The sequence below is a fragment of the Gavialis gangeticus genome, unplaced genomic scaffold, assembly GCF_001723915.1.
Source record: "Gavialis gangeticus isolate Ggan-Ray unplaced genomic scaffold, GavGan_comp1, whole genome shotgun sequence".
Classification (NCBI taxonomy): Eukaryota; Metazoa; Chordata; order Crocodylia; family Gavialidae; genus Gavialis; species Gavialis gangeticus.
In genome coordinates this window covers 11,099,300-11,108,137 of record NW_017728980.1, presented here as the reverse complement: position 1 = coordinate 11,108,137, position 8,838 = coordinate 11,099,300, and the positions used below count along the sequence as shown (strand labels likewise).

Sequence of the window (8,838 nt, the reverse complement as noted above, 5' to 3'; positions counted from 1 at the left end):
AACAAGTGCAGACTACATCCCATGGCTTTACAAACATCAGAGATTTGACCTCTTTTCAGGGAGAGCACAAACATATTGAACAAGTTTGAAATAGCACCAGAGCATATTGCCATGATTGTACTGCATTTTATATCAATCAATCAATCCATCTCTGTTTTAACTGATTTTTCATTTTGTTTGAGTGGGGACTGAATGCTTTGACAACTCATGGTCAAAAAAGGAGCCGAAGTTTCAAAAGTGTCTTTCAACATGGTCTCAATTTGTGTTTCAAACCTGTCCCTCATGCCAAAATGCAATCACAGGTGCTATTCCACATGAGCAAATGGAGCACAGTCTAAAAATCAAGCCCCAAAGGTAATGTAATTTCTGGAATAATCTATGGCATGCACTGCAGATTAAAGCTAATACATTTAGATAGCTTTTAATATAGACCTTGTATACCAGAGTACGTTGATGGGTTCAAGGCTGGCCCAAAATATGAACAAACGGGGCAACTGTCCAGGACAGTAAAATCAGACCAGTGGCATTTCTAGAGCTGCTTCTTTCACAGCAGTTTCTGATGATGGTACCATTAAGCATGTGAATGTGGGAGGGAAGAAGTTGGTGAAATTTATTTTGCCCCAGGCTGCGCAATGGCTAGGACAGACAGGTAGAACGGAAGGAAAAGTTTGGCCATTCTAGTTTTTTTCCTAGTGTGTGCATATGTGAAATACCCCAAATATTAGCCCATCTTGTCCGCCCCATTTTGGTTTTCACCTTGCCTTTCCCCAGGAAGCTCAAGGAGCCCAACGCTACAACAATCCACCTTTTGTTGTGGGAAACTACATGCTCTGAAGGCAAGATGAGGCCCTCAGGGGTGATCAAATGAAACAAGCACAAATAGGCAATTGGTTTGCAGATTCACCATTTACTGGATTCCTTGGGAATAGCTAATTATATTCTTTGCATGTTCAGACATGATACAAGCATGTGTGCACAGGAAAACCAAGTCCACCCATATTTTTAGCAAGCTCTTGTCCCTCCTGGTGTAGCTAGAGTTCAGGCAAGCCTCAAGCTTTACAGAGGCAGAGTTCTCCTAGCGGGGCCAGCTCCAGACATTCAGAAGATCCACAGCACTTCTTGATTATTTGTTAGGGTGCCGTTGCAGAAGAAGCAGGTTTTCCTCTCATACAAGAAATATCCCGCACCCTGTGATCAACAAAACGCTGGGGAGCAGAGGCCATCAGTGCAGCTTCTTGTGATGGCCAAAGGGAGTTGTTGGGGACGGTCTAGCCCGTTGGACTTTGCTTATCCACCTCTTTGGCACACACAACTCCAAATGATGCCCATCTTCTACAGCTTTGCAGAATCAACCAGCTGCAGCCAACACAGCAGCATCAACTTGGGTTGGTCAACTGGCCGTTGCTTTGAGTTTACATTAGCAGTCATGGTTGGAGAGGTGGCATCTGCTGAGGTCAACTGACCACTGGTTTCTTAGGAGTCCAAGCAATCCGTGATCAGTAGTTACTACCCATGACAGCAGGGCAGCACATCAAGTGCAGACTGTACAGCAAGACCCATGCTCATCCTTTATACACTGACCTTCTGTTTTTAAGCACATACAGCTTAAATCGCCCGTTACCATTGGTTCACACCATCAAGACACCACCGGAGGTCATCAAACTCAGGGCTCTGTGAGCAGAATACACTGCAGCATAGGCGGAAGATCCAGCAAAACAAAATGTCATAGACAAAATGTTTGTCAAACTTGTCGTGCTAGAGTAAATTACAAATACATCTGTTAGGGTTGGAACAGCTCTGTTAAAGGACAGCAGTTGTAGGGTCTCTGACTTCCCGAAACAACTCAATGTTCTGTTGCATTTAAGCGAGGGAGACTATGCTTTCTCCTTGAAAATTAGATATATAACAATGTTTTCACATTAGCCATATGCTCATCTCACACCTGCTGCAATTGCTGGAGCATGGGGTTAGAATTAAAAAAAAAAAAAAAAAACTGGCTCAGGAACATCTAGAAAAGGAACGTGACTTGCTTACCTAAATAACTGGTGTTTGTTCCCAACAGTAGCTAAGCTTGCATTCAAAATGCTCCTTGGTATGTTGAATTCATGTCCTTTCTTATAATGACCCTGCTCCTAAGATGAATAAATGCATGCATATATACACAGTAGGAGAGGTGGCATGGCCCATTGGAAAGGGTACTGGCCTCCAAGCCAAGAAACCTTGGTTTTATACCTTGCTCTACCAGTGACCTGCTCTCTGTGTCTTTTGACAAGTCATTCCCATCTCCATACCTCATTTTCCCCACCCATCCTTTGTTGTCTAGTGTAGTTTGTCATATCTACATGGCAGAGATGGTCTTACTATATGTTTGAACAGTAGTTGGCTCAATGGGGCCAACTCACTTTGTGTCATTCGGTACTACCTTGATATATATAAATAAAAGAGATATTCAAGACACCCTATAACACTTACTTGTCTGAGTAGTCTGGCAGTCAGTGGCAGACAAAACTGTTCATGTGAGTAAAGCTTTGTTGTTTTGGGCCAGTAGGAGAAGCAGTAAAAATACTGCATCTAAACCCTAAGCCATATGCCCTTTCCATTATTTAAATAGTGAGTAGGATATTGGCATTTACTTACAGCAACGTATGCTTAATTTTCTGTCAAATGGTATTGACTTCCATTTGTTTAGTGTAGGCATGAGTAATATGGAATGAGTAATACGTACAAATCCAAGTTAACCAATGTATCCCGCAAAAGAGTGCATAAATGTTGGTACTGGAAGCTAATAGGTATTAGATGCATCATATATTATTAGCTGAAAGGAGGTAACCATAGAGATTTCCAATAGCAGCACCAATGCCCTGCAGGTGCTTGTCTAGTCTGCTCTGCTGTACACTAGTCGCAGACAGTCTCTCTTTCTGTGATAGCCATGTTCCTTATGCGTAGCCCCTGGTTTCTGCATGAAGCCCCATACACCTGGAGCAAAAAGTGTTTCCCCAAGACCATGGGTCACATTCTTGCCTCCTTTACCCTACGGTAAAACTAAGGCAACTCCACTAAGATAAATGGAGTTGCTTCAGAGTTATATTTGGTGCAAATAATATCAGAATCTGGCCCTTTAATTGGATTCCAAATTAAAATGAAGAGATCTCCAACGTCTTCTGGAAGTTGGTAGACATGTTTCTAAATGTTAGGAAAGCAGAAAATGGGCAATCTAAGATCCCAGTGAGCCATGTCAGAAGATCTCAAACTCCTGTGTATGTGTGCAAATTATAAATCAAAAGGAGCCAGCGCCATAATGTTCAACGCAATAATGAACCTCATCTTGATAATGATTCCTTTAAAGAGATCAATTTTTAAAAGTACCCATTCTCTCAATCTGTGATTTTTATTATTGACTAACATTGGATATGCCTGCCGTCTTCAGTCACTGCCTACAAATGTCTGATCCCTTCATGTACAAAAGGAGCATATTGAAAGCCAGCCTGATTCAGCCTGCACATATCTGTAAACTTTATATTCTGGTATCTGTTTGTACAATAGCAGCAACATTGGAAAATATGTGATCTTTGAGAAATGCCGCATAGTATAAGATTTGATGAGATCCATTTTCTTGATGGCTTCTGAAAGATGCGTGTTAATTAGCTAAGAATACCACTGAATTATTTAATTATCGCTAGTTTTGTGCAATAAAATATGTTGTCATATCATACACTTTATCTTGCTGTTGCTGTTCATACTTAATGATGCTTTATAGTTAGTGATTTCCTTTGTTCTCCTCAGTAAGTGGGTTTTGGTGGTGATGGGAAGGGGGGCAGAAAAGGAAGGGAAAGGGAAAAATCTTAGTTTTAAAATAGAATGATGTCTATAGATTTTCCCACCTGCAAAATTATATCTCCAATTCCTGTCCAATGAGCAAAGTGTGTTTCCACGTTGCAACAGATATTATACACACACATACTTATGTCTAATGCAATGGGAAAGGTTTTTCAAAGGAAGAAGCAATAGTCAAACTATTGCCTCAAAAAAAAATTAAATCAGCAGGGAATGTATTTAACAAGGAAGAGGTAAATTATGATAATTACTCTGACTGGTAGGGTCCTTGAGCATTACTAATTAGCATTTATTGCCTGGATTATTGAAACAATGTGTGTGTTCTCAAGATTGAAGAAGAGCTGAGATGCTCTTTCACTTTGAGGGCTGGGAAAAAGGCTGGGCTGCAGGAATGCAGGACAGCACAGAGACTTCTCAACAGGATGAGCATCAGCTTCTCTCAGAGGTGCAAGACAGCATTTAAAAAACTTCTACCTTTTTGGGTTTGGTCAACCTCATGTGATTTTTTTAACCCCACATTCACGTACCAGCTTACTTGCAACATAGCCAATAGAAGCAAATAGGGGCAGCAAAAAAAAAACATGAAGAAAAAAAGCCATAAATCAGTTTAAATTGTTTGAGAACACAATTATTTCAATCGAGTCTAAAAACAGAGAAGACAAATAGTTATTTTCTTATTCTCTCTATGGTGCGGTAGTTTCCAATGGCAGTGAGTTTTAGTGTACCTACATCTGTATACGAATAGCTTACCACTTAGAAGAACTGAACTATGGCCAAAGATGCCTTTGTTATATGGGAACTAAAGAGTTAATTTAAAAAAAAATAAAACTACACACAGACTATACTTTCTCTCATTTTCAGCTGCAGTTGGCTTACCAGGACTTTATGTGCTAAATCAGAAATCAATTAAGACTTAATCAATCATCTAATCAGCACCAGCCATTTAATTGTGGGCGAGTTGCATAATTTGGTAACTGGCCCAATAATATCCTGAAGTTCCCTGGAAGGAATTAGGTAGTTCAATTATTCTCCATGTCTGCACCATGGCACTGTGCAACCTTTTGTACTGCTACAGCCCTTTAGAGAAAAGAGCAACAAAGCACAATTTTGGAACGGTCCAAGCTCTTCCACCTTTTGGCCCCACCAGAAACCGCTCCTTGCAGCTTAGCAGAGCATGTTCTGATGGACCTCTAACCCGTCTGAAGTCGCAGGGCCGAATCCTGCGGTCCTTACTCAGTCCAAATTCCTAGTTGATCTGGCCAAAGGTACGTGCTAAATTAGCATCTTTTGGGAGTGCACTATTCCAGTCAAGATGTTGGCAGGCGCGCAGGGCTGGGTTCCTCCCCACCCCTCCTTTTAATTTACATGCTAGGTATTACACAGATTACCTTGGAACATGTTATGTTACATCTCATTCTATGTGTTTTTAGTCAAATAATTTAGCATTTTCCTTTTCTCAGGACTGAACGTCGTCTTCAACACTCACGAAAATCAGGCTTGGCTCTTTATTGCTTCTAATTTTTAATCCACCCAATAAATGCTAAGCTATTTTCTCGGTAATTTGGCCCGTAACATAAGCCTTCTTTTCATCATTTACTTTATAGGGACTTCTGGTGGGGTCCAGAAAATCTGCGGGATGACTTTTGTTTTATCATTTTATCAAAGAGAAGACAATCAGAGCCTGGCAGTATATACCTACACACCTCCTTTATTTTGTTTGCAGCGAGGAAAAACGCTGTTGGATAAATTTGGGGTCGATTCCTGTTGGTTTACAGAGAAATAGCACTCTCCTGATATTTATAATGTAATTAAGTTTCAATAACACTGACATCTCAAAGATCACACGTGCACAAATCCAGCTCAGAAACCCCACTGAACCTGCGTCCCTTGTGTTCTGAATTAGGGAGTATGTGCTGGTAGGTTTTGGTGATGGGGCGGGAGTGCAATCTGTTTCGGTGCTTATTCCCTCCTTTTCTCTCAGGTTTCTTGCCTTCTATGTTCCAAAAATGCTCCAATTTTGTTCACCCCCTCCTTTTTTTTTTTTTTCCCAAATTTCAGCCAAGCTGGGGAGATCTGTATCAATAAGGCCTTACTTGTTTCGGTTGCACTATCCCTTTAAAAAGACAGCTCCCTCTAATTGATGTGTCTGGGCTAGTCTAGACTAGTAGTGATTGAACCAACTACCAATTATGTTATTCATTTCACTGAACTTCAGTGATGTGCTCGAGAGGGAGGGGTGAGGAACCTGCCTCTGCAGCAAAAGGAGCCTTTCCGATTATATCTATATCTATATCTATACCTATATCTATATTCTGACATATATATATCTATATCTATATATATAAACAATGTAGAAGCTTTTATTATATATATATATAGATAGATAGATAGATAGATAGATAGATAGATAGATAGATAGATATAAAAGCTTCTGCATTGTTTTGCGCATCTGCCCTTCCCCACATTCTCCGACTGCACCTACAAATCATCATCCCAAGGTTGAGAGAGAAGGCACGGTCCTTTCTGTAGCCTGTAGCAGATATATAAAACATGCACTAGCAGATATTGTTTCTTGCTACGGAGCTCAGAGCCCGATCCAAATCCTTCAAAATCAATGGCAGGAGTTCCCTTTTGTTCAATGGGCTTGGGATCAGGCCCTGCTGTCTCGCACTGAAACACAGATACACATTCGACACAATCGGATTTGTGGTATAGGTGCAAAGAAAATAACTATCCTAGCCAGAGTGCAACGTGAATAGCTCTCTTTTTGTTTTTTTCAAATTCGTCCTCCAAAGACTGTATGGCATTGTTTAAAATGACATGGCTTCGGAAGAGATTTCAGCGCAAATACATTAAATTAGTTGGAGTACAACCATTTCGACTCTCGCAGACAAAATGGTCTTTTCTCTCCCCCTGCCATTTGAAGAATAAGGATTGCAAATTAATTAGTAACATATTTCAAAGGGAAAGTGACATTTTTCCACGTATCTCAGGTGTGAAATCAATAGCCGGATAGCACAAAGGTTTAGTAGCCCTTAGCATATTCCGTTTGGATTTAAACACCAAAAAGGTACTGGAAATTAAATATAATCTAGGACAAATTTATAGCTTGATAATGAAATTATAGCACATTTGGAAGGCTTTACAATTCAGTGGTAAAATTCTGTCTGCATTTTCTGAAATGGAGCTCAGAGTCCTTGAAAATATAATATCAGAGAAAAAGAAATAAAGCTTTTCCAGTCCAGACATATCATAAACTGATAAGTAACTGAAATATTACACCATCAATTCATATTTTTGTTGCATTGTGTTTTAAAATAAAGCATTTGCATTCAAATATAAAACAATCATTCGGTGCCATAAAAAGGTACAGTAACTTCATTATAAATTGCCTGGCAGAACAGAGATAAGAAATACAGTTGCAACCATAATTAATTTTACAGCATTATAAAAATCTAATAAAGAAAAAAAACAACAGTGGGAACATTTTAACATTGCTGATTTCTGCTTCATCATTTACACACAATTTTGAGGTTAAAGCCTGGAAAGTTGGAGTTGTACGGACTAAAACAAACTTCAGCATTTGCTGGGAAGAATAGCAATTTGGAACCGTTTGTACACATATGCATTTTATTGTTTGGTTTATTTTCAAGCTAACAATTAAAAGGATCCAACCCGTCCTGACTTTTTTTTTTTTTTCTCCATAAAGCACATTTCTAAGATTAATCGTTCAGTTTTAAACTTGGAAGCATGAGGCATGCTGGGATTTCAGCTGAGCTGGTCTGAGGTCAAGCACCAAGGTACCGAGCTGTTACTGTTACGCTCTCAGGGTACTGTGTGTTGCTCTCAAGAAAGAAAAAAAAAAAGGTAGAGGCTATATTCACTGGCCTGCAGCAATGCAAACCTCTCTCTCAGGCGGATTTATATACATGAAATCACACACACATGTAAATATACACACGTACCCAGGTCTTTTCATCTACCTTTATACATATTCATACATATACATCTGTATCGTCTACATCTGTATCGTCTACGCACATCATTATCTATATATGCACATGCATGCACGTATTGTGTGCAGCTACAGATGCATACACACAGACCCTATCTATAAATGCATCTCACGCACGTATGGTTCTTTCTCTCTCATACATGCACGCGTTAATTGGAGATCATATTTTCAAGGTAAACGGCCATAATAAATATTACCCCTACCCTACAGTTAGCTGATCAGAGCCAACGAAGAAAGGTCCCCGTTTTACTTAAAGTTTTCTCTCTACTAAATGCAAAAAAAAACAAAACAAAACAAAACAAAGGAAAGTAAAGTAAAATAAAGATGCCAAAGCACAACTCACAGCTCCCAAGAGCCTAACCCGTGGATTTAAAAGCTAAACATCACAAGTTAGGGTCTCAGGGATTGAGAGGGGCGCACAAACTATTTCTTGCAACAACAGGGATCAAAAAAGAAATGGAAAAAGAATGGCAGGCAAATTCACGTCAGGGTTCAAGATTATAAAACAGGACACACAGGTGGAAGGAAAGAGCTTCTATAGGAACCCACTCTGTTGAGAGAATACATTCCATTTAAATACTTTTGATTAAAATCACAAGCAAGGCACAGCAGGTTCCTTACTGTTTTGAACAAGGTCACTTACTAAAATGAACTAAAACAGATCTATTGAAATGATTACGGGGGTGGGGGGAGAGGGGGAAGAGTTTGGGGTGGCGATGAATTATTTCATTGTTTCGGCTACAAAATAAATAAAAAAATAATGCAGAAATAATAACAGACCGGATATCTTTTTCCAGAGTCTGGCACAAAGCATGCAATAGCACATAGGCTAAGCGGGTTTTTTTTTTTCTCCCCCCTTTAGTAGTCCAGTTGGGGAGGGGTGCAGGAATATTACAGCGTTAATAAGAAAATTATTTCAAAACTCACCATTTGGAAGTGGGGAAGGTTCCAGTCTTCAGCAGAAGCAGCAGCAAGAAAAAGCAAAGGGA

General features: G+C 39.7%; 1 long non-coding RNA gene across 1 annotated transcript; it reads right to left on the bottom strand.

The window, feature by feature from the left end:
• Positions 1–887: 887 nt before the first annotated feature.
• Positions 888–8,838, bottom strand: LOC109292489. Its single transcript, XR_002096130.1, has 2 exons — positions 8,777–8,838; positions 888–1,755 (listed from the first exon to the last, which is right to left on the bottom strand). It is a non-coding gene; the product is annotated as an uncharacterized LOC109292489 (long non-coding RNA).